This window comes from Hyaena hyaena, unplaced genomic scaffold, assembly GCF_003009895.1.
Source record: "Hyaena hyaena isolate Hyena2069 unplaced genomic scaffold, ASM300989v1 scaffold_426, whole genome shotgun sequence".
NCBI classification, from domain to species: Eukaryota; Metazoa; Chordata; class Mammalia; order Carnivora; family Hyaenidae; genus Hyaena; species Hyaena hyaena.
The window spans coordinates 200,016-226,222 of record NW_024081061.1 but is presented as its reverse complement, the minus strand read 5'-3'; the positions used below and the strand labels follow the sequence as shown (position 1 = coordinate 226,222).

The following is a 26,207-nucleotide window of genomic DNA, read 5'->3' as shown; positions in this document are numbered from 1 at the left end:
GGTCTACATGTGATCTCCCAAAGCTCTGGTGCTTGGGAAACTTTTTAGGGACAGTGTCAGAGGAGGGAGGAGTTCTCCCCTTATTGACTTGCTGACCCAGGAGTGTGCTAGCATGTGCAGGCATTGCCAGTCACTGTACCTGTTGTGCCCAGGATTCCCCTGTAGCAGACAACATCCCTTCTCCATCTCTCTGCTTGGAGAAGCAGCCCTCACTCTTGTGTAGGGGTAGGCACAGAATGGACCAGGAGAGGGCCCATAGGCCTACAACAGCCCCTCAGTAGCCTTGTTCTTAGGGCTCTTCCAGGTGTGTGTGTTGGGGGTGGGCAGAGACTGCAGTGAACCATTCCAATCAACTTGACTCAGCCCAAATTTGGAACGTAGAGTTAAACTGTATTGGCCAGTCAGATATCTTGATGTAATGCAGACAAGAGCAAGAGGATTGGTCGTCCATGAGAAGGAGAGAGGAGAGCGTAGCCTGTCTTCAGACCACCTTGGTTCCAGCTCTGGCCCCTGTCTGCCTGTCTTTACCAGCCCTTTATCACAGATATGGGAAAACCTGAACTGCTCTGTATGACAAAAGGGTGAGGAATTTGAAGGCTTGAGGGAGAATCCTGGAGAAGGAAATGTAAACTGGCTAACTGGGTACCATGCAAGGGAAAGAAAAGATAAAAAATGATCGACGGAGGGATAGAGGTGAGACAGGGACTTGGGAAGAAAGAAGTGCTCAAGTGGGCCTTCAGGTTGTCTGTTGTGGGGTGTGTGGGATTAGTGTCGTCCTCTGTCACCTCTATGATACCTGCAGTAAATTCTGCATTTTACGCTGATGGTTTTGCAGTCATGGGTTCTTGGTGGGGAAATGGAACAAGGTGAGGGACAGCTCACATCTAGATTATACTCCATCCGCTCTCAGTCTGGTTTCCTGAGGGTCTCTGATTTTCAGTATACTTTATATGTGCATGTTTTCATGTTTCACTAGACACATTTAATTGAACAATTAGGTAAGAAATATATTTGTGGTAAAGTGCATATCATTGTGTGATGATGTTCATGTATGTAAATGCAAGATGTTTTAATTTATGTACATGTGTGCTTTGTATGACCCTGGATGTGTAAGCTGTGTGTATGACTGTGGGTGTTTGTGCCAGGGTGTGGGACTTGTGGCTTTTTTCCAGAGGTGGCTGCCATGATATATACCAACCCACATGTTCTTTTTACAACATGATTTCAACTTTTCCCATAGAGAGATGGTCTCTCTTTTCTTCTCTTTAAATGTGGACAGACCTCTCTGACTCTCTCAACCCACAGAATATGGCAGAAATGATGCTATGTCTCTTCTGAAGGTAGATCATAAAAATACCATGCACTTTTATGTTTTGTTCTCTTGGGATGCTCATTGTTGGAAACCAGCTACCAAACTGTGAGGAGGCCAAGCAGCTACTAGAAGCAGCCGCTTGTCAGTGTTCTGGATGACAGTACCAGTTGAGGTTCCAACTGATAGCCGGTATCAACTGCCAGCCATGTGAGTGAGCATCTTGCCTTCATTGAACCATACCAGCTGACAGTATACAGAGCAGGGTTGATTCTTCCCTGCAAAGCCCTACCCAACCTGCTGTATAAATGATTATTGTTTTGGGATGCTTTGTCATACAACAGTGGATAACAGGAACAGGGCTGTACCTTTGCCGTGTGTGTGTGTTCCTGTGATTTGCTGCCCTTGTGGATGCCTCAGGCAGTGCATTTGTGTCAGATGTCTGTGTACCTAAGTGGGTGTGTGGTTGAAGGTGTTTCTGTAGACAGAATCATGGTTCTTGGGGTTTTGCTTTGGCCTCAGTGGGAGCTGTTTGGTAAGAACCCTTTGAAATCTTGACTGTCTTCTAGGTCTCTTCTTTTGAGTGCTTTTCCTTTGAACTAGAGAGGCCTGTTTAGCTGAGAGCAAATGAGGCTTAAATTTACTGACCTTTTCTAGCCAAAGCCCTGTGGAGCTGCCAAGGCCTTCTAGCAGGTGAGAGGCTGCCATACAGAGGCTTCACATCCCTTTTGTAGGGGTATTTTGTTATTTTTCCTTTTCTGCTAATGAGGCCTTCAGAAATTAAACAGAGACAGGGCAAAGCACAGTCACTGGGGTCCTTGAGGTTTCCTGCGGTAGAGATACCTAGAATTCTTGTGTTCTACCAAGGAAGCGGCTTACGTGGGCTCAGATGTACCCAGGTTTCAGTGTAGAGATCATCTGGTTTCCACTGTGCCTTGGCTGCTGCCACCCACTCCATCTGTGTGGGACCCTGGTTCAGATGGCCAGTTCCTCTTGGTCTCCTTGGCAGTGCCCCTCAGCTTCTTGCTTCTTCCATTTCGGCAGCTCTCTTCAGCTTTTTCTGGGAACACTGAGAGCTCTGGTTTCACATTCCTTCCCTTGACTGCCTCTCAGGACCTCTAAAGTACTATTGTCCAATAGAGCTTTCTGTGATGACAGAACTGTTCTATAATCCATGCTGTCTGATACAGTTGACATTATTCACATGTGGTTTTTGAGCACTTGAAATGAGGCTAGTGTTATTCAGGAACTGAGTTTTACATTTTATTTCGTTTTAATTAATTTAAATATAAATACTACATGTGGCTGTCAGCTACCATATTGGGCAGCACAGATCTGGTGGGTTCAAAGAGTTTTGTTTTACATGTAAAATGGGAATAAATGTTGCCCTGTCTTACAGGGCTGTCTGGAGCAAACAAGATGATGAATGGGGAAGAGTTTTACTCACATAAGGGATTTGGAAACAAAGAACAGTGTAAACTGAGTGGGCCTATTCTAGTTCTGTTAATATTCTGTTTTATAGTCCTTGTTGCACTGTGTTGATACGATCTGTTTACATTTCTGTATCTCTTATCTAACTCTGAGCTCTTTGAGGGTAAGAACCCAGTGGTACTATTTCACAGCTCTATCCCCATAGCTAACAGCTGGCATGTAGCTTGTTTTTCATGTTCAAGTGAGTAAAATGTCTGGAGTCCAGAAGGGATTTCTGGCAGCAGAATTTAAAGTGTATGGTGGGGCGCCTGGGTGGTTCAGTCTGTTAAGCGTCCGACTTCAGCTCAGGTCATGGTCTCACAGTTTGCGGGTTCGAGTCCCGCATCAGGCTCTGTGCTGACAGCTAGCTCAGAGCCTGGAGCCTGCTTCAGATTCTGTATCTCCCTCTCTCTCTGACCCTCCTCTGCTCACACTGTGTCTCTCTCTCTTTCTCCCTCTCTCTCAGAAATAAAAACATTAAAAAAAAATAAAGTGTATGGTGAGGGGCACCTGGGTAGCTCAGTCAGTTAAGTGTCTGACCTCGGCTTAGGTCATGATCTAATGGTTCACGCGTCCAAGCCCCGCGCTGGGCTCTGTGCCGGCAGCTGGGAGCCTGGAGCCTCTTTCAGAGTCTGTCTCCCTCTCTCTCTGTCCCTCCCCCACTCGTGCTCTGTCTCTCTCTCTCTAAAATACACAAACATTAAAAAAGAAAAAGAAATAAGTAAAGTGTGTGGTGAGAGCTGCAGGGGAGGGGTACAGAAAGGAAGAGGAGGCGGGATAGGACAATTTGGTGATGAGACAGAGCTGGGGTTCTTGCTCCCCATGCTCAACATTCTAGGCCAATCCAGAGAGAGCAGGGAGCCAATTCCTGCTGTCAGAAATGCTTTCACACAACTGGGTATCAGGCTTGTGGGAGCTTGACTGAGAAAGGCTGATCAGAGGAGAAATGATCTACTTAACACATTTTGTTGAGGAAGGCTAGATTGATCATCTAAATCTCTTTCCTGTAGGGCTCTGGGGATGGGTGCTGTGGCTTCCTTTGATTGATGGTGGTCAGGTTGACGGTGATTTCTCAGGCTCTCTAGTCTTCAAAGCTTTTGCTCTTCTGGGGAGTGGAAGAGGGATCTTAGAAGCTCTCCAACAGAGATGCAAGAAGAGGTGGCTTTTTGTTTGTCATTTACTTATTTAAAAGAAAATGTAAAACTTATTTCTGCTCAATTCCCCAAGAGTAATACAAGGAGACAGAAAAGAGATTTCTGTGATCCCACCACCCACTTGGATTCTTGGACCTCAAATTACCACCTTTACAGTGGTTGTTCTTGTTTGGGGGCCAAGAAAGTAGGGGCTGTCTGTTCAGGCCCAGTCCAGCACATTGTTTTTGGCAGCTGAGGAGATGAGCTCAGAGCTAATTCTCCTGGGAAGGAGGTTCTCAGGGTTTTTCAAGGTTTTTTTTCAAGGTTTTGAGGACTGGGGAGAGTCAGAATTTCCCTTCCCCTCCTTCCCCTACAAGCTGGTTAGATCTCTCCCAAGAAGGAAGCCAGGTTCATATGTGTTGGTTGTTCTGTGTCCAGCTGGACTCTTCTCTTGGTCCATGCATTTATTTATTCATTCTATTATAAGCTTGAGCTTATTCTATTTATAAGCATAATACTCTTGTAGCACTTGATTAATATCTTTTTATAACATGTGTCAGGCTTGATTGTAATTTATATGTTCATTCTGTGATTTATCACTGATGTAATAGATATTTGTTGAACATTTGTTATTTATCCTCATGGTACTAGGTAGTGACACAAGCTAGAATTATTGCTGGGCTACTCTTGCTAGCTATGGGTATTCCATAGAAAAAGTGAACTGTTTCCTGTCCTTTCCCACCCAGTCCTAAGGGAAGTGTCCTATGTAGAGCTTTCTTAAAAACTGGCACTACTCACTCAACTATTTTCCAGAGGCTTGTTCTCCTTCCTCAGACAAACTGAAGTTTGCTCATAGGTGCAGTTTTCCATCTGTTTGAAGTAAACATAATCAAGTAAGTATATTAACTACTAGAAGCCCACATTATACCTGAAAAATGGGAGGGGGAACCCCAAAACTTGAGACAGGTTGATTGCTCTTGGGGAATACCTGCCGTTTGCGGGGAAGTCACTGCTTGTTTGGATTGTCCTTTTCTCCACTCCTGATGGACCAGGAATCACTGTGACTGGACTCTCAGGGCCTAAGCGAGCACTCCATTTTACCAGGAAGGTTAAATCACTCTGGTCACAAGGGGAAGGTCTTATCATGGAAAAATAACAGGGCTTGGGGAAGCACTCAGTCTGGCTTACTTTCCCACTTCTTGACTATATGTCTTTGTACAAGTTGAACTTCTTTGAGCCTTAGCTTCTCCAAGTATAAAAAAGTTCTAATCTTACGAAGTTGTGAGAAGTAAATAAATATGCAACACCTGGCACATGTAAGCTATTAAGTGGTCGAGCAGCATTTGCATTGTAGGTTACTTTGAAAATAATTGGTCATTGTTAATTCACACAGTACGTAAGTGTATAAAGTAGATGATTTGTAGGTGACCTATCTGCACGAATTTTCAAAGGACTATTTAGAGTTTAAGACTCTTGGATTTATCCCAGAAATCCGACTACAAAGAAATTAGACTGTTGGGAAATCAGAGATGAAATTTCGAATCAGAGATGAAATTTCGAATCAGGGATGAAATTTTGGTCTAGCTTGGAAGCAAATCCAGCCCCGCGGGTATCGCCTCCATAAATCTCTCACTCACGCGGAGGATTATGGGGAAAAACTGCCCTCATCTGATACGCGCCAGGAGGCGGGACTTAACAGAAGCGGGGGAGAAAGGCGGGGCTGAAGAGCTTCGAGAACAGGAAAGGGACGGAGGCGGCCGCTCGCCGTTCTGGAAGGCAGCAATTGGGCGAGGCAGCGAGCGACGTAATAAGTGCGCGCTCACAGGTTCAGACGGTCCCCGCGGCGTCTGCGCGTGGGGAGCTGGTTGCCGCAGCAGCCGCCTGGAATTGTGGGGATTGTGTCTGCCCCTCGGCTGCCGGTCGGGAAGCCGAAGGTAGGGGCGGTGAGGGCCGCCCGGCCCTGGAGCTGGGCGGGGGATACAGGGCGCTGTCCGAACCTCCTCCCACCAGCGGTCCCGGCGCCTTCCCAGCACTTGTTCCGGGGTCCCCACACATTCCGTCCCTCTCCGCGTCACACACATCACGTCCCTCCAAAACGGGACGTCCAAGTGGGCCCTGGCGTCAGCCCAGGAGTCGCCTTGCCTACATTTTGTGCTCAGAGAGTCTCCAGTAACTCTTTTTAAGTGCTAGGAAATGAGGCGGTGGGCGTTCCAGGATTCGTTTTTGATTCTGCATTTTTTTTAGTTTCCTTTTCTGTTCCGTTTCTCCTACCCTCAGTTTCTACATTAATCGCTCCTTTGAAATTATGGTTTTTGGCAGAGGTCTAGTTGCCCTCCACACGCGTTGCATTTCCACTCCTATCTTGTGTTTTCCTTTTTCCTGGTAGACCGAAGGCTTTCCTTTGAAGTACAGGTTACAGCCCTTGTTGTTTTTCAAATCAACTAGGAGGTTGTGTACATCCCTGGGCTTTAGTCAGTGATTTCCGTTTAAAGTGGAGCATGGGCACCTTCAGTGCTTCCCCGGTGTTTCTGATTCACATGGTCCAGAAATCCTTGCCTTGAGATTCTCCTTTTCAGAAGATTGGAGGGAATCCACTGACATTTGAGCCCCTGAAATGGGGTTCTGGAGAGTCAGGAAATGCCTGACATCAGAGAGGCCAGTATGGGGTTTCTTTTCACAGTGGAAGCTAGAGGGCCGGTTGATGTCATTAAAAAGATTAAAAAAAAAAAAAAAAAGCATGTATATTGATCACCAGTATGTGGTGGTCAGCTCAATTCAAGCCCATCTGGCTTTCTGACCTCAGTAAAACGAAACCAAACCAAACCACAAACTGCTTTGGAGGATTAAGCCGGAGTGGGTAGGCAGAAGGAGTCCTCCAGGTTTGCTAACAAAAGAAAGTGATATATTTATAAACATTAACAGTGTGTGTTTTGACAGTGTAAAAGATGTTTTGATATATATTGGTGTGTCTTTTTACCTCTCACTGCACCCAAGCTTGCTTGCTTTTCTGATGAAAGTATAGCCACATTTGGGGATTGGATAGGATTTTGATGGGAGCCGTGGTATGAGGATATTAGGTTTGATGTTTGCATAAATGGATCAATTGAGAATGTAGCCCTTAGGTTTTTAAGAGGGTGTTGCCACACCAGATTTATTTTGGCTTTTTTTGGGTTTAATGAATTTAATCTGCTAATTAATACATGTGTTGTTATGATGAAATTGGCTACAGAAAAGACTTAATGCCCCCATTTTACAGATGGTGGGAATGGGGGATATATTAGTTCAGCTGTGGTAACCCAGAAATGAAAAGTCGCTTTGTTCTTGGATTCCTGTTTTCTTTCCCTTCTGTTAGTCTTTGAAGGCTGTTTATTACTCACTTCTCTGCAGAGGCCAACTTTGAACCGTGGTGTGTTTCACTGACACACAAAAAAGGTTAATTAAGTGAAACTGAAAGGCTACAAAATGGGTTTTATAACAAATGTGCCAGCACTTCATCAGTGAGTGTTGTTCTTTAGAGTGGTATATGTAGGTGTGAGTTGTGGAAGTGTGGCTTTACTTAAGTGATGTGGTTGCTGTCCAAAGTAGTTTTGAAAATCCATATCTGAAATTGTTTTCAGAGACATTTTTGAACCATGTTAGCAATCAACTTCATTAATACATAATACTACACTTTTTTTTAAAACCCCAAATGGCATGGTTAAGCAACCTTGTTAGCTGACTTGTCTTCAGATGAGTAAAAAGTTATTTTGAAGTAGATATAATAGATTTTTGGTGTGTGTTGAACATAAGTTTTGAATCTGATTCTATCACTTATTAGCCATATGACCTTGGACAGATCACCTCTTAGGCTCAGTTTTCCACTGCATAAAAATCAGAATATTGGAGCACCTGTCTGTTGCAGTTGGTGGAACTTTTGACACATCTTGGTGCTGTGAGTTCGAGCCCCATGATGTGTGTAGAGAGTACTGTATTTAAAGATAAAATCTTTTTAAAAGATGTGAATACTTACTTGGAGGAGTGATTAAATGAAGTGGAACACATTAAAGACCTAGAAATAACAACTGTTTACACCATCAAAGAATTAAGATTTGCTAGTAATGAGAATATTTTTTGAAGAATGAGTCTAAAGGCAAGTTGTACCTTTTTCCAAATAGGTCTATGCCTTCCAGTTTTCTGCTGATTATCATTGTGGATTAATGCTCTGACTTCATCCTACCTCTTGTCTTCGTTTTCATTCATTTTCTGTCCTTTCCCAAGTGAGTGAAGTTGTGCTGCAGAGGCTGTCTGCCAGTCTCTTGGAGTAAGCCTCTCTTCAGGAGAGCTAATCTGACCATTCTTACAATGCTAGCCCCTTGGTCATGTGTTCCTGGGGATTTTTCTCTAGGTTCTTAGATCACGCTCTGTAGCACAGGCATCTCTAACTCCTGGATTTGGTGTCAATTTGGAGACCTGTCCTTGTGAGGCTAATCTTTTCTTTTTATGAACAAGGATGAATACTTTATCCTTCTCTGAGTCAGCCTTAAGCTGCAAGCCTTAGTTTTTCACAGCATAGAACTTTGTATTTTAATTATATGTGGTCTAAAGAGGCAGTATCCTGCCCTTTTCTTCATTTACTTTGGCCAAGGGCTTCACTGCTGAGTAGAGGAGGAGGAGAATAGCCCCTTGCCATTCAGGTGGGCTTTGAGTAACCCCTGATTCCTAGCATCAGCAGTAATTGAGTTTGCCTTTGGGGCAAAAACCTTGTAAAACATAGAAGCTGCTCAAGACATGTGAAGAATCTCCCAGAATTTTACTGACTTATGAAGGGCTTACATCTGGCATCCTTTCTTGTGCTATTTTCCACCTTGGAGACAGAATCCATGAGCAAAACAATTATGTTAAGCCCAAACTTGTAGTTCCTTCAGGTTCTACCCGGCAGCACATGGAGTAGGTGTGGTCGTGTTGGTTGGCCAGTCTATCCTTGTTCTACTAACAATGCCTTTGGTTTTGGTGTTTGAGGCATTGAGAAGCATCTTAGTTATGGGCTGCTGTAATGGAACACCATAGATGGGTGGCTTAAACACAAACGTTTATTTCTAGAGATTGTACCTATGAAATCAGGGTGCCGTTATGGTTGGGTTTTTAAAGGAACTGGGTCAGTTCTTCAGACATCTTGTCAACCTTTTGTTCCTTATCACTTTTTGAGATTTTTTTTCCCTAATTGCCCTCCCCCCCGCCATGGAATTTTAATACCACAGATATACTATGTATCCATTTATGTACTGTGGCTCTTTGGAGGACCATAAACTTATACTATCTAGGAATTTTCTAACTCAAGAATCAATCCCCCCCCCAACCTTGTAGGGGGGTGACATTGTCTCATTAAAAATGTATGGTCTAAAACAGCCACCAAGGCAGGTTTTAGATCTAGAAGACCAGGTATTACCATACCAACCCATGCTAGTGAAAGGGGGAGAACTTTTCTCATCCATTCTTGATATGAGCTTTATGAGATAGTTGGTATTATCCCCATTTTACAGATGAAGAAATAAGCTCAGTGAGCTTAAGTAATTTGACTAAGGTCAAAAAGTTTGTTGACATTAAAACCCAGTTTGACTCCAAAGTGATTGCTCTTGGACTGTGCTACTCTCTTCTCACCAGGAGTCTGTTGTCATCAGCAGGACATTTGACCATTCACCTTCTTTTCACAAGGCCCTCCTAGATGCCAGGCCCAATTGAAGATGTTGAGGACACTAAAGTGAGAAAGAGTTCCTGCTATTGAAGAGCTCATTGAGTTTTCCCAGGGGGGATGCCTTAACTTAGACTGTCACTGAATCTGGTTTTACTTCTTGTGAGATGACTGGCGATAGTTAAGGGCTTTCATCGAAAGATTTGAGCTAGTTGGCCTTTAGGAGGGTCTAAGCTGTGAATATGTCCCTCCTAGTTCCATCTGCCAACCAGCTAAACTGTTTCTAATCACTGAGCCTGTTGTGTAAAGTATGTAACAGGCTCAGGAAACTCCTTGGCCATTAGATGCTTGTAAACATGAGGATTAGTAAGAATGCCATTTCTATTTTTCTTACTGTTATTGCTAATAATTTAGGGCAGAAGTTGTTTTGTCCCTTTCTGAAGTTATTCCATATTGTCTGGTTTAAAACCTAATGCCGTTATGGGGCACCTGGGTGGCTCAGTTGGTTAAACGTCTGACTTCGGCTCAGGTCATGACCTCGCAGTTCATGGGCTCGAGCCCCACATCGGGCTCTGTGCTGACAGCTAGCTCAGAGCCTGGAGCCTGCTTCAGATTCTGTGTCTCCATCTCTCTCTGACCCTCTCCTGCTCATACTGTCTCTCTCTCTCTCTCTCAGAAATAAATAAAAACAGTAAAAAAAAAACAAAACCCTAATGCCATTAAGAGAATTGGAGAAGAAATGGAATATGTGTGAAGTGGAAGGAGGAATAATTTTTCCTGGATTTCTTCAAAAGGGCTGGAATTAAGTTTAGTCTTTACTTTTTTTTCTTTTCCTCCAAATCTTGGACTTTTGAGGTGTTCCATTTACCATCTGTTCCTCTGTTGCCTCTTTGGCCTTCTTTTTTCACAGCTGTGCCTGCTGTGTTGGCTCAGGTGTTCCTGTACCAGAAGTCAGAGCCTTTGGGTAGTGTCTGATGTTTAGCCCATGTTGCAGGCTTATCCACAGAAAAATCGGAGGGGGTGTGTTTCTGAGGTCTATTTGCTGGCTGTGTCTTGACTGAGGGTGTTGTTGTGCCTTTTAATTACCACTTATCATTCCAGGCAGAGGAATATCACAGCAGTCAGTGAACTGATCCATGTCTAGCTACTGGCCTTTCTGCAAGTAGTGTGCCTCTTCTGTCTTATGACAGGGAGGAGTTCTAGAAACTAAAAGAAGACTCACAGATGCATGTCATAGGTCATGTGAGGAAGGCTCATACCAGTGGACTTTTAAATGGGCATTTCTTTCTGTCTGGGCATAGTTTCATGCTTTTGCCTCTCTCTTTTCTGTGTGGCTCCCAAGGGGTCATCTGACCAAAGGGGTCAGCAGCCATCTGACCAAATCAGGAAAACTAGCAGGCTTCAGTTCACTGGAAGTAACATAAAGTAGGACAGTCAATACAGACAACATTGATTGGCCACACTTTGAATCCAGTGGGTGGTAGACATTGGAAGCTTAAGGGGCAAGCTCCTAAGCAAGGTATTTAAGATTGATTTTTGTGACTCCCCCCATCTCTAGTCATGGGGAATTGGCTTTGATTGTATTCATGAAGCACAGTCTCTGTCCTTGGGCCCAGCTGCTCAAGTCTGAAATCATGGTGTTTATGGGTTGCAAGAGATCATTCTAGAGGTCTTTATATCAATTTTATTGGAAACCTCAGAGCTGGGTCTGGCTCAGATCCAAGGAATGGCTGTTGGTGGTTTGTTAGTTGAGTGAAGGGTCAGGAGATAGCCTTCTGGTTCTGGCTTCTTCCAGTGGTTGAGTTTTGTATTTGAAGGGCTCTTATCTTAATGATGACAAAACTGAGCTCCAGAGAAGTGAAATGGGCTATATACCTTTTTTAGGGCCATCAGCATATTACTGGCAGAGCTGAGACTCAAGCCAGAGGGTTCACAGAGGGTGGCCATAGAAGTTGTTAAAATTATTTAGAGTCTTATAAAGATGCAAGATGCTGTTGCAGTTAACAATCTCCAGGGAGCAGGGAGAAATCTCCAGGGAAGGATAAGGCCCCACCTCTGCTGACTGGCTTATTCCTTATCTTAGAACCCTCACTGGTGAGGTTTTTGGCTGTCATGCTGATTTCTTTCCTATTCATGTTCAAGTGTGTTTTCTGTTGATCTTACCCCAGAGGAAATAGATTTGAAGCTTCCCCCTATTTCTGCACCAAAGAACAAGTGCTCAGGCCAGGCTGCTCTGAGTATGTTCTTAAAGAATGGGGCCAGTGTACCAGTGGACCTTATCTGGTCTTATCAAAGTAAACCTGTAATACATCACTAAAAGAAAAAGAGTGAGGGAGTGAACAATATGTCAGAGTGGTTTAAAAACATTCTGGAATCCGCTCACTTGGTTTCATATTCTGCTGTTTACTTACTATCTGTCAGATCATGGATAAGTTATTTATTTTCTCTAAACATTAATTTCATTTTCTGTAGAATGGGAATGGTAATAGCTACTCTTTTTTTTTTTTTAATGTTTTATTTATTTCTAGGAGAGAGAGAGAGAGAGACAGCGTGAGCAGGGGAGGGTCAGAGAGAGAGGGAGTCACAGACCGAAACAGGCTCCAGGCTCTGAGCTGGCAGTCAGCACAGAGCCCGACGCGGGGCTCGAACCCACGAACCGCGAGATCATGACCTAAGCGAAAGTCAGACGCTTAACCGACTAAGCCACCCAGGCGCCCCGGTAATAGCTACTCTTGAAGCTGTCTTGAGAATTAATTGAGAGAATACAAATGGAGAGTGCCTTCTCTGTCACAGTCTAAGTGCTTTGTATTTTCAGTCATGTCAGCAACTGTAATTTCTATTTCCTGACCCAAGCCTTGGTTACAGGATAAGTTAGGTTGACTAAACAAGTTTTATCTTAACCATCACATCATTGTCTCATTTGTTGGCTTATTATTCCTATCAGTAGTCATAGCTAGCTCTTGCTCAGTAACTAAAAGTCATGAATAGCAAGGAACTTTGAAGCTTCTCGGCCATCTTCTTCCTTATTTGGCTTAGTTCTCACCTTTCTGGGACTGTTTTTACTTGGCTGCTCTGGCCAGTGGGCCTTGCTTTCTGGCCAGTGTCTGATATGGGGATGTTAATGGAGCAGGGGTGGCTGTCCAGAGTCTGCCTGGGGCTCTCTGATAATATGTTCTCCTTGTCTCTTGCCTTCTCCTCAGCCAGACATGAAGCAATTAGCTTGTTACGGGAACTTTGACCTCTGTCACAGCTTTCTTCTGATTTGTATGCCCATTTCTGGTCCTTGTGCAAAGTCAGGGAGGCATAGTCAAATACAGTGACCTGGATTTAGTGCCCAAGTTGACTCTCTTTGAGATTGACAACTGGTTCAGTGTAGCAGTGGGGATGGGAGTGTGGAAAAAGCCCTGGAAGCTACTCCCCGTCTTTTTATTGATCTCAAGCTGATTTTTAAACAAAAGCTAAGTATCATAAGTATAGATTGTGCCTTATGTCTCTGAATGAAACAAATAGGCTAAAACCTTATGATTTGTGGGGAAAGAGCAGTCTGAATTGGTTAAAAAAAGAGAAAATTTTAAGAGTCTTTTCAGAGAAATGCTTTTGTCTTAGATTTTTTTTTTAAATGTTTTATTTATTTCTAGGAGAGAGAGAGAGACAGCATGAGCAGGGGAGGGTCAGAGAGAGAGGGAGTGACAGACTCTGAAACAGGCTCCAGGCTCTGAGCTGGCAGTCAGCACAGAGCCCGATGCGGGGCTCGAACCCACAAACCGCGAGATCATGACCTAAGCGAAAGTCGGACGCTTAACCGACTAAGCCACCCAGGCGCCCCTGTTTTAGATTTTTTGGCAAGCCTCTGTAGTATCTTTCTGAAGGAGTCTTATTGGTTCCCCTGTTTCCTGTAACTGCTTCTGAGTTCTTATGGGTGCCTTCTTCTATACCTATTTTGGTTTCCTTTAGGACATTGTGTACCAATTCCCCTTGGGGTATTCCTAAATATAGTGTTGATTGGAGAAGAGTCATGCTAAGAAGCCTTCAGTGGCACTACCTGACTGCAGCTGAATAAATTCCAAATGTGTCAGTTGTCCTGATGTTTCATGCCTATCATGGTGTATCCCCTTCCTACCACTTTAATTATATCCTCCACCATTGCTCACGTGTACCCTTTGCCCTTGGTAAACTGGTCCAGGTGGTTCTCTAAACATGGCTCCTTTTAGGGTCTCCGCCAGTGCTTTTGCCCAGAGTCCCCTCTCCTTAGTTTCCTACTTAGGCTGCACAGCTTCCTTCTTCAGTGAGCCTTTTGTGATACCTCCTCATCTGTATCCCCATAGCAACACTTTGATTATAGAATTTAGCATACTTTATCCTGGTTATTTTGTCTCTTATTATATGAGCTTCTCAAGGACATGGACTCTGGTTATTTTGTAGCTCCAGCATAATGCTGAGGATAACATGGGCATCTATAAATGCTAGCCAAATGAAGGGATACATGAAAGTCTGAGAAATGGTAACAGTCCTGTTCAGTTCTCACTTCTTTGCTGAAGCATTCCTTGAACCCTAGTCACAGTGACTCTGGCATAATCAACTCCCAGAGCCTTTTGTGGAAATCTTATCTTCCCACCTGGTTTAGAAATTCCTGGGTAGGGGCAGAAAATGCATCCCTCATTCCTTTTTGTGTACCAGCCCCCAGCAGTTACTGGCATGTGGAGGATGTTTAATAAGTGCTTGTGAATGAGAGAGTCCTGCTCTTTGTCAGCTGATGTGCCTACCAGTTGATCAGCCTCCTCTGTCAATCACTGGCCAGGGGTCTCCAACTCAAAGGTTTTTTTCAGAGCCAGGTAGGGAACATTCAGTGTGAGCAACATGGGATGGTATGCCTGTGTCAAACTGGAGTGTTGATGTGTACCATGGGGGGCAGCTGCTTGCTACTCAGCCTGTTGTCATAAGTGAGTGTGGCTCTAGTGTCATCATCTCCTATTACAAGACAAACCAGAAATCCAGATTTTTATGTGAAATCCCCAGGGAATACCAAAGTACATCTCTGGTCTAGATTTGACATTGAGGCTACCCATTTGCGATATATTTCAGTTCCTTATAGAAGAAGAAAGGGAGCGAAAGATAGAACCTGAAAGCTTTTGAGGGAGTTTTGTTGAAAGCCTAGCTTTGGTTGAGAGTGTCCTGTAATTTTCTGTGGGTAGTGACTTAGTCTTTTGAGTCAAGTCCTGCAGAGACCACCTTTGTTTTGCTTCATCCTCCCTTGCATTCTGTCCTTAGAAAGTTGATGACCTAGAGACTTAGATGATTTTTGTCCTTTTGCCCAGCCTCTGCTGAGGCACGTTTGATGGTTGTTCTTGTTTCTGTCTCCTTCTAAGGGTTTGGTGGTCGGCCTGGTATAGACTGAGTTCCCAGAGATCATTCCTGTTAATGGCTTCTCTGAGGAGGAGTTCGGGTGAACTGGCAGACATGGAAGGGAAGTATATATTGTACAAAATTATTGCCTAGATGTGGTTAGTCAAGGGGCAACGCAGCGTAATAGCCAGGAGGAAATTGGTACCTCCATGGAGGCTTTTGCAGGACAATATCTTACCCACTCGCTGCCCTGTTCTTTTCATAGTCCCTAAGAGCCTCTTGCAGAGCTTAGTTGCTTGGCAAATTTACCTTTTAGGCCTGAAAGTGTTGCCACCAGCCTATCTCCATCTGAGGCTGAAATAAGCTGATGGGATTACCTCTGGAAGAATACATGAGAAACAAAGAGTGGTTGTCTTTGGTGAGTGGCCCTGAGTGGCTGGGCAATGAGGGGAGGAGGGAGACTTACTTTTCACTGTATATAAGCTTTGTGCATATATTGTCAGTTTTTTTAGCGAGAAAGCCTGCATGTGCAGAAAGTGCAGAGGGAGAGAATTTTAAGCACAGTTCTTGCTCAGTGAGGAGCCTAATGTGTGGTTTGATCTCACAACCCAGAAATCATGACCTGAGCTGAAATCAAGGGTCTGGATGCTTAACCAGCTGAGCCACCCAGAGGTCTCTGTTTGTAATTTTTCAGATATCACTGGGCAGACCCAGGTGTAGTCTCCTGTTAACATTTTACTCTGCCCTCACTGTCATTCTCCGTAAACACCTAGAACCAGTTACTGTAGACTGTCCTTTGGAGGTGACATCCTTGATCTTTGTTTCACAGAAGTGTCTTGGGCTTTCTCAACCAGAAGTTTTTGGAATAACAAGCCCAAAGTATGCTCAACATTTTACTGTTTTTAAAGGGCTTTCAAATATTAAAAAAAATTTTTTTAAACATTTTATTTATTTCTGAGAGAGAGACATAGTGTGAGCAGGGGAGGGTCAGAGAGAGAGGGAGATACAGAATCTGAAGCACTCTCCAGGCTCTGAGCTAGCTGTCAGCACAGAGCCTGATGTGGGGCTTGAACCCATGAACCGTGAGATCATGACCTGAGCCGAGGTCGGCTTAACCTACTGAGCTACCCAGGTGCCCCACAAATATATTCTTTAGAATAAAGTTTGTTTCTTTATTATTTCTGAGGAGAGAGAGCATGTGTGTGCACACACAAATGGGGGAGGGGCAGAGAGAGTGGGAGACATAGAATGTGAAAGCAGGCTCTAGGTTCTGAGCTGTCAGCACAGAGCCTGAGGTCAGGCTAGAACTCCTGAACCTGAGATCATGACCTGAGTGGAAGTCCGATGCTTAACTGACTGAGACACCCAGGTGCCCCAGGGCTTTCAAATATCTTATCTGACCTGTACAACATCCCCATTTTATAGAGGTGAAGAATTGAGGTTTGGAGAGTCTGAATTACTTACTGAGGGTCCTCCTTCTTGTCAGGGTAGGGCTCTGACTAATCCAGGTAGCCTTCATGTTCCTGCCCCTTGCTCTTCGTTCTTATGTCAGTGAGGTAGTCATCCCTTTTTGGAATTCTCTTAGAGGTTGCCAGAACTGTGTCAGTTGGGGTCTTCCCCCTTATGACTCTCTGGAAAAAGTGGTCAGTAGCAGGTTTCTCCATTTTCTAGTTAGGTTAAGCTAAGGCTCCACTGGGGCCATATCTTTTAGGGAAGCCTGAATTAGCAAAGCTTGAATCTTCTCTGAGTATTATTGCTGCTGTTAAGCAGAGGGCTTTGTTTCCAGGTTACAAATCTTTTTAGCAAAGAAGTAAAGTAAAGGTGGAATAGAACTGGAAGGACTCGTGTTGTTCTTGGATATAATTTAATGCTCCATATCCCAGAGAGAGTAAACATTGTAAAGTGTGCAAGATAGGTTTGGATTAATATCCTGACAACATATGGCTTGGCATGTAGGGCACTCCTGGGAGACCCTTCTCACCAGGCTTAGCCTGCTTTTGCTGGGTGGCCCCTTCCCACAGGTCTTCCCAGCAGCTGTTATGCACCTGGGTGACTCATCAGCTTTCCTAAGGTCATGGGAAAAAAACCAATGTTAACTGTTAAAAGCCTTCATATAGGAGGTGAAATAAACAGGCAGTCCTGAGAGACCAGTGTGTTTTAGTACTACTTAGCTTCCCCTGCGTTTGTCCTGGGTAATCACTTCCGTTAGAAACACTGGCTGATTGTCACTGCTGGTCTCTTCAGAATACAGCAGTGAAAATCACCTTGCCCTTTCTACTCTGCTGCCCCTGAAGTCATAGGTGTATAGGGTCTCTGAAAGCTCTAGATAGGCAGTGGGCAACATGGAGGGAAGGCTCAGTTGCTTCTAAAGACCAAGCAGAAATCTTTGACTTTTTACTTTTTCTATTTCTACTTAAATCAGAATTAGGTTACCTGCAAAGAGGATTCTGTGTATTACTGACAGCTCAGAGTGGAAGAGGCTCTTGGTACCTCTTTTGCAGTCTCTCAAGGGAACTTATTGTGGGCATGTAGAGATCATGCTCGGGTTGTCTTTTCCTCCCCCAACCCTGAGGTGCACTATACCAAGAGAGTTGCCCCAGAGAGAGGTACAGGGTGTTGCTGGCTGGCAGCTTTGTGGGTTTGGAACCTCAGTCAGTTCACCCAGGTTTAAGTTCCAGTGGGCTCTCTGAAGCACATGAAATTGATGAGACCATAAAGGTACAGTTCTGGTTAACTAACTCTAAGAAACTTGTCTAGTAAGTTGATATGTGTGAATAGGTAGGAACATTGTTTCCTCTATAGATAAGGTTAGCTGGGAAGCCACCTCACCCCTAGAGGAAGTCAGGGTGAAATATGGTGGAAAATTTTGGCCATTGCCATCAGATATAACCAGATTTAACCATGTATTAGCTATGAGACTTCAGAGGAGTTATTTAATCTCTCTCTTCCTATGTCTTCATCTGTAAAGTTCCTTGGAGTTTTCAGATATGCACACAGTATCCATTCAGTATATGTTTTGTACCTGTACCATTTAATCACCTTTTTCCTCTACTCACAGCCTTATACTTTTAGAGCTATTTTTGTATCCTGGCTGAAATATGCCAGTTACTCTGTTAGGGCACTAGAAATGTGTATTTGAGAGAGACTCTGTTTAATTCTCCGGGTACCTTTTTGTGTATTCTTTGCAGACCACAGCCCTTCTTTTACCACAGGTTACGGTAAGAACAATTAGATTCTAGCTCTCATCACTTGGTTCCAAAGGAGTCTTTGTGGTTATTGTTCAATCTACAGTTCTTTGCTAAGACCCACTGTGTGTCACTTACTGCTTGGCCATGGAAATTTAGTGGTGAGTGAGACAGATCTGGTCCCTGACCGTAGTAATATCTCTCTAAACCTCTCCTTAGATGGGTTACTTCTTTGGGTGACCAGTCTTGTTCATTCTTTGTTGATTCATACTAATTTGCTTCTGAGAGCGTAATCTTCTCCCTAGACCTAGGGGACAGTGCCCCTTTGTGCTGCCTGGGCCTTGCCTGCTGGCTTGCCTGCTCTCAAACAATGAGAGCAGCGTGCTGAGGCTGAAGGAGAAAGCCCCGCAGGCTACTACTGCCTCGGCCACACATGTCCCAAGAGCCTGTACTTGGCACTCTTGAATGTTCCTTTTCTCCTTGCACATAGATTATAGTGTTCACTGGTAATTTAAATTCAAAAAACCTTCCGCCCCCTCTCCGCCTTAAAAAAAAAAAAGGCTCTGTGTATTACAGGGTAGAGAACAAAGCAGGCCAGCCCTGGTTTCCTGGTGGGGTTTGTTTTATCACGTGTATTTTTATGTAGCCTCACCATGGGTTACCTTTAGTGTAATAAGACTAATGTGTAATTCAGGCCTATTGACGATCTGCCGTCATAGAATCTCACATCTTTCTCTACCTTGTTTTTCATAGTGTGATAGATTTAGGGGTTTGGCTGACAGGAAGTTGGACTTGATTCTTCACTTTGGACTCCAGACTGTATTCTAGCCTCTAGTGGGCTCTGCATAAAGAAGGGCCAGCAGCCAGGTTGATGGATTTCTCAGCTTCAAAGTAGGGGCCTGAAGATAGCCTCTCTTCCCTCCTACTTCTCTCTTGTGAGTTTTACCAGCACTTGCTAAGAAGTGTGTGTGGGGAAGCTGGCAGAATTGCTCTCTGAGAACCATTTATTTGAGAACTCCCAGCAGAGAATTGCATTTGCCTCTGCTTTTCATGCTGTGGTGGTTGGCCTTGTGATTTGGTACTGCTTGTCCCTGCGTAATACAGAGGCCTGTGTGTGACTCCTGTAGCCCTATTGGGGTTTTCAATGATAAATTGCTGGCTGGCTGGTCTTTCTCCGTAATTCTGTCACTTTCTCAGGAGCAAGGGTGTGTGCCAACATTTAGGGACCTGTTTGAGCCTCTCTGTCTGGCATGGTGGTTGAGCCCAGAGGAGCCGTGTTTCCCACTGCTGCTTGGGCTGGACATTTGCTGTAGTTGGATTTAGCTTTAACCATCACACTAGAGGCTTGATTGGAAAGAAGAGAGCACTGCATAATTATTGCTTATGTACCAGTTAAACCCATCAGCCAACAGATGTCAAGTGCAGGAAAAAAGTGCAATAATGTTATTATAATGGCATAATAGTTATCATTATAATAATCAGCTGGCATAGCTTTTGATAAGAGGCAGATCCTGAAATCAGTGCAGGGGGAATGGTTAACCTTGAACTATAGCACAGTGAAGGGGTGCTTAACCTTGTAGGAAATGCTGTGTGGATGTATATGATTCAGGTATGGTGTCACTGCCCTTTCTGCCTAGCTTGATGAGGTGTGAAGACTTTGGTGGGGCTTGTCTGCCCTGCAGTTACTATCTTCTTTCTCATGGTGCTGTGGAACACACGCCACCCTTTGGTTTAAGGTGCGCTGGGTTGCAGGATTACCATCCCAAGCACCCAGTGCCAGTGGGTTCTCAAAAAGGTGGAGATTAAATCCCTGTGGGGCCATTTGGAATTTTCAGAAAATCCAGCCTCATCCCTGTAGCTACAGATGATGAATTCCCCTCCCTGTAGCAAACTGCTCTGTACCTAGGGCATGGTGGTAGACCTCAGTTATGTACTTGCTTATTGTGGCAGGTAGGAGTGCTCATGGAAGACAGCTTTTACTTACCCAGGGAGCTCTTTGGAACTATATTCCCATTCTGGTTAGGAAGGTGGTGGTGAAGGGTTGACGAGCAGAGCTGGGTTCATGGGTGACCCACAAATGCAGCTCTGGGGTAGGAGAAGAGTCTTTGGATTCAGGCCAACTTGAGTTGTTGACTCCTGACCTTGTCGTTCATCAGCTGTTGGACAATCTTGCTGATCCTCAGCTGCCCCTCTGTGTATGTGCTCATTTATTTCTCATTGTTTTCCCTACCAGCCCTGTCTCCGAGGTACTTGTCTCTAAGCAGTTATTAGTAAATGCTTCTACTTCTCCTACCCACCCTGCCCACTTCTCCTAAAGAATAGAAGAGCAAGGACAAGGCACTCCGGCTTCCATAGGGAATTTTGACTTTAATTTGAAATTCATGTGAGCTTTTTGAGGCTCTGATGGTGTTTTTCGGAGCCATAATAGACTTTCTCTGAAGCTGCCTCATCAGGGAGACTTTGATATTTAATGTTGGGCACCTCTCCACCTTATGCAAGGTCTGAAAGGTGGTGTTTAAAATCCCACTCAGTGATTTTTTGCCTCAGCTCCTTGTGGCCTTTTCCCCTCTCCTTTTTCCTTTGGGTGGGTGACTTGGGGACATTGCCTGCCCTGAGGAACATTTGTTTCTTGAAGAAGCTGTTAGTTGTTTGGCTTAGTCTCTTTACTGATTAGAGGTTTTTGTGTTTCTTTCTGTCTCGGCCTTTGCTGTGGACTTTTATTTTGGAAGTCTAGAGTGCTCAGACAAGGTGATATCTTTTTAGACTATTTTTGGCTATAGGCCAGCTTATCACTATGGCTACCACCTGCCTGAAGGATGGCAGAACATAGGCAGTAACTTCTATCAGAAATTGGGGAAAGAGGAGGGCAAAGGGGAAAGAATGGTTTAGCTTAAGGTCACATGGGGAGAACAGCTTTTCTAAGCAGAACCATTTGATTTGGACAGAACCTCATTTCCCTTCTCTCTAGAATTTTGTTCTTTCAGTCAACAGACAGATGGGGAACATTTATTACATTCCAGACATTATAGAAAGCCCTGAGAGACAGTCCTGACCAAGTCATACACACTTCCTGCTTAGAGTGTATTGATGAATATAGCCATTAATAAAATTATAATCACATACATAAATGTAAAATTACAATTGTAATAAGTGCACTGAAAGAACAGAATGTGATACCATGAGAAATGGAACTTGTTCCTGAGGTTGAGAGGCTATCAGGGAAGGCTTCCTTGAGGAAGTGAGGTTTTGTTTAAATTGTAAAGAACAAGTACAAGTAGGTGTTTACTCAAAAACCGGACATGAGGTTGAAGAGTGTTTTAGGCTGAGGGCCTACTTTTACAAAGGCTCCAGAGTAGGGTTGAAGGGGCAAAGAAGTGTCTTCTGTGAGGTACTGAAATAGTGTGGTCAGAGCACAGAAAGTGAGAGGAGATCGGATATATAATGAGCCTGGAGGAATTGGTGAGGGCAGGCCTGGTCAGCTGTGGTAAGGCTTTTGTATTTACCTGGAGAGTAGGGAAACCTTTGGAAGGTTGTTAGTCATGATGGTGAGATGATTGGATTTTCAGTTGAACACATCACTCTTGTTAGTAGTTGGATGGATTTTGATGAGGGAGTTGAGAATGAAGATCAGAAAAGAAGCATTACTGTGAGAGGTGACTTCAGTCACCCACCCCCTGAAGTGCTGTCTTATTCCTCCTGAGTCAGATCCTCTCTCACTGCCATAGTCAGTGTGTTGTTGGGGCCACCTGGCCACTCAGCAGACTTGGTGGCTCAGGATGCTGGTATTTGGCATCTTTCCACCTTCCTAGAAAAAGGCCTGGAGATTTCAAGTCTGTCTCTTGTTAACATCTGACAGCTACAGAGCCCTTTGTTAACCTGTTGTCTTGTTGTCCCTCTGTTGGCTGTTGCTACTGGGCAAGAGCTACCCCTTTCACCTTGGACCACTTAAGCCACTGACACGCACAGCCACCTGCAATGTGAAGTGCCAAGTAAGCAAAGCCAGCACCTGCGGTTTATGCAACATTCAATTCTGGTTGATGTAGGTGTGCTCATGTTCTCCCTCGGCAGCAGCCAATGTCTGGAGGGCTGGAAATGGGCTCTAGTTGTACTTTCTACTGTATAGCCTGGAAGATGGAAGTATAGGAGAGAACTGTGGTGTAAAGAAGCCTGAGTCAGAGTCACATGCTGTCAGACAGAGTGTTCAGTGCATGGTGGGGTGGTTTCAGACCCTAGACCAGAGGCCCTTCTCAGTGGTACTGTAGCTTTTCCCACCCTTCTTTCATTTAGTCAGTTGGAAGGTTCTGCTGCACAGCGGTTAGGAGCATGGCCCTTGAACTTGGGCAGACTTAAGTTAGAATCTTAGCCTTCCCACTTACAAGCTGTGTGACCTTAGACAAGTTACTTCACTTCCCTGATTGATAGTTTTCTTAGCTCTAACTGTGGAATAATACTAAATTTAGCTCATGGGATTAATTGTGAAGTATTAATGAGGATATATGAAAGGTGTTTAGGTTTGTTCACAGGATAAATACTGAAGAAAATGTGGTAATGATTGTTGTTATGGTTTATTTGGCTAATTTTTGTTAGTTTTCTTACATGTCTGCTATGTACCAGCCTCCATGCCAGTGATGGTATAAAGTTGTGGTCTTGGCCTTGATGTGCTCAGTGTTAAGGTCATCTTTGTTGCTTTTTGTCTTGATCTGTGTGGTCATGCTTCAGCAAAACAGGATCTCCTAGCGAGCCTCCTAAAAGGAATCTAAATAAGATGTCCACTTGGTTACCCTTTCTTCTCCTTTGGGCCTTCTCTTCTGTGGCCCTGATTCTAATTTGTTGACTACTTGAGGGAAGAGGCTGCTTAGCTCCTGGTGGCATAGCCCTGTTTCCTGCTAGCATTGTACCATCTGCCTCATGAGTGTCCATTTCTGGTAGTGAACATCCCTGGATTCTTTGTTTGTTCCTCAAAACACTCAATTGTTGCTGTTTCTTTTCTTTTGTAAAATACTGTGTAGGATGGTTGACCTATAAGAGACTATGAAAAATAAGCTGGGTTTTATTTTTGTAAAGGTTTATTCAGTACAAGTCATTGAAATAAAATTCTCTCCAGTGGATAAAATCCTCTCAGGGGGGAAATGACTTTTGTAATGGGATTGTATTTGGTGGAGGTGTTGGGGAAGGTTAATTTGATTCATTTGATTTCTTTGTTGGGGGTAGGTGAGGGTAGGGGGACAGGAGAGAAAGGACAAAGCCTTTAACAGTCTTCAAATTGGAGCCTATATTGACTGAGAAGGGGAGAGGATCTGTTTATATAGAGTGTGTCCCTTCATTCACTTGCCATTTAGTAAGCTGCGTGTGCTGCATACTTTATAAAGGAATGGAATTCCACTTCTGCTCATTGTTGGCTTTTTTACTTTTCCTGGTGCTTCAGGTTTCTCATCTGAATAAAGGTGTACTGATACCCACTTGCTGGGGCAGTTAGGATGAAATGAGATAATTCATGGCATATGCTTGGTACATGGTAGATCCCTCAGATGCCTTCAGAGAATTCGAACTCCATCTGGATGAGAAGCCACATATGGGACTGTAGGTGCTGAGAAAGGCTGGCCAAAGACATGGAACATTAGATTTGGCTTGCTTGGGAAGGTTCCTAGGCAGGGTATTTGGAGTCAGGTCCCAATCTGAGTTTCTCATTGGGGAAGGTGAGTGACTGAGTGGTAGAGCAACAAGCAATAGGCAGAAGTCTTGAGTGGTAAACCAAAAGTATTTTTTCTTCCTCCTGTCAGGGAGGAGGGTGGACTTATTAGATCAAAATGGCTGGCAACCCCAGCTTACTGTCTTGTTGTTCAAAGTCCCAACTCTGTCCTGATTACACGCCACTCATGAACTGCCTTTACATCCCTGCCTGCCTTTACAGCCACATGTCCTACATTCTGCCCTTCCCTTTGTATATTCTTAACAGAGTGACCTTGCACAGAGGACCTTTGCTGTCTGTACCCTCTGCCTGGAATACTCTTTGCTTACCTTCACTTGATTGGCTTCTTGTAATTAATATCTCATTTTTGTTTTGGGAGAAAGGGCTTGCCTTTCTTCTTTCCTCTGGTATAAAGTAACTAATGTCACCGTTAACATAGACTTATTTTTTTTTTAAGAGAGAGAGCAAGAGCAGGGGAGAGGGACAGAAAGAGAGAGAATCTTACGCAGGCTCCACAACCCTGGGATCATGACCTGAGCTATCCAGAGTCAGATGCTCAACCTACTGAGCCAACCAGGTGCCCCCTAGATGTCTGATATTTTTGTTTCTTGTGGATTTTCTGTTTTCCCTCCACCAGCATGTAGGTTCCATGAGAATCGAGACCTTGTCTGTCATGTTCACAGCTGTATTCACAGTGCTAGGAACAGTGCCTTGTAGTTAGTAGATGATCACACACTTCTTGAATGAATGAACTTATGAATGAGAATGGATTCTGTTATGGCCGCCTGGGTGGCTAAGTTGGTTAAGCGTCTGACTTTGGCTCAGGTCATGATCTCATGATTTGTGGGTTTCAAGCCCTGTGTTGGGCTCTGTGCTGACAGGTCAGAGCCTGGAGCCTGTTTCTGATTCTGTGTCTCCCTCTCTCTCTGCCCCTCCCTTGCCTGCATTCTGTCTCTCTGTCTCTCTCAAAATAAACATTAAAAAAGAAGAATAGATTCTTTTATTACTCAGAACTTGGGTACAGAGATAAAATATTCATAGTGCTTTGTTTCATAAATAACTATAACTAAGATGATTTTCTTTCTTGTTCATTACTAAATAATTGTCCTGTGTGTCCCCCCACTGCCCCCCATTATTTGGAACCTTCTGACGAGAGGCTGTTTTCCCTGGCTTCATTTTATATGGCTCTCTTTCTTCTTGGCATTTTGTTATTGGCAAGGGGAGTTTGTGGTTGCGGGACTTCAGGCATTGATTTTTTAGGTGTTCTCAGGAACAAGCTTTAGTGCATTTGCTTGGAATAAAACAAACATGAAAGCTCACCAGGACATGGCAAATTTATCTTACTCTGATTTTCTACCAACACTTTTTGCAGTACTGTGTAAGTTCTTAGACAAGACTTGACAAATTGACACTGGCTAGATAGAAACAAATTCACAGAATGTGGGTAGCAGGGTGAAACATGGAGAGGTCAGAGGGGATAGTGCTGCTTTCTGGCACTGGCCCGGTTTTTCATGGGTAATATTAATGGTATGAGTGAGACCCTAGACCAGTTAACTGTTCCCTTGGCAGAGAACCTGTAACCCAGGGAGCTGCAGGAACTGTAAGCGGGGGGTGCTCAGGAGGAAGTGGAACTCCAGCTATCTTTGTAAATGTTTAAGTCCTAAATATTAGAAGTCGTGGAAGATCTCGTCTTGAATTTAGAGAATAAAGTCCCAGGCATGGATATGAGGAGGAGAGGGTGTCTGGTGTAAGCGAGCGAGCAGGGATGGTTTTATATTTGTTAAAATGTTTTGTGTGTATTGAGAACTGTAGCCCTGTAGGTAGGTACTAGTCTCCACTCATTTCCAAGGCTCTCTTTCTCTCACCCAAAGCTGCCTTCTTCTTTGCCTTTCTCTAAGTCCATGGTTATCTTAACCTGCCTTAGATATTGTTGATTCTTCCCTATTGGTAAAGCTCTCAAAGGAAGGACATTGGACAGCCTCCATGTCAGCTGTTTCCTTTGCTTATTTTACTCCTTTGGAGGTACTCAGCTTTGTGACTAGCTCAGGGTATTTGGTCACTCTAGCAACTACTTTAAAGTTAGTGTCGGGGCACCTGGCTGGCTTATTTATTAGAGCATGTGACTCTTGATCTTGGGGTTGTGAGTTCCAGCCCCATGTCAGATGATGTAAAAATAAAAAAATCTTAATAAAGTAGGTGTCTTAACGTTCTATAATTACTGACCATCCTTTATCCAACTGGGGTAATCTTTAACTTATGTTAAAACTTACATAGAAGTGTACGTTTAGTAAAGCTCCCAACCCCTCTTCAAGCAAGAATTTCAGTTATAAGCTGAAGGTTTTTGAAGATTCTGGTGCCAGAAGGTGGCTTTGTGGTAAAAGCAGTGTCTCTCTCTTGAAACCAGTATGGG

The 26,207-nt window shown here is 44.0% G+C and overlaps 1 protein-coding gene across 2 annotated transcripts in view; it reads left to right on the top strand.

Moving 5' to 3' along the window:
• The first annotated feature begins 5,739 nt into the window (after positions 1–5,739).
• The window catches only part of SIL1 (SIL1 nucleotide exchange factor), a 212,526-nt gene continuing 192,058 nt past the window's right edge, over positions 5,740–26,207 (top strand). Inside the window, exons 1-2 of one of the 2 annotated variants that reach the window (XM_039252731.1) lie at positions 5,740–5,846; positions 15,240–15,341. The gene's annotated coding sequence lies outside the window, so the exon portion shown is untranslated. The remainder of the gene's footprint in view (positions 5,847–15,239; positions 15,342–26,207) is intronic. The other variant, XM_039252730.1, reaches the window with a different exon arrangement.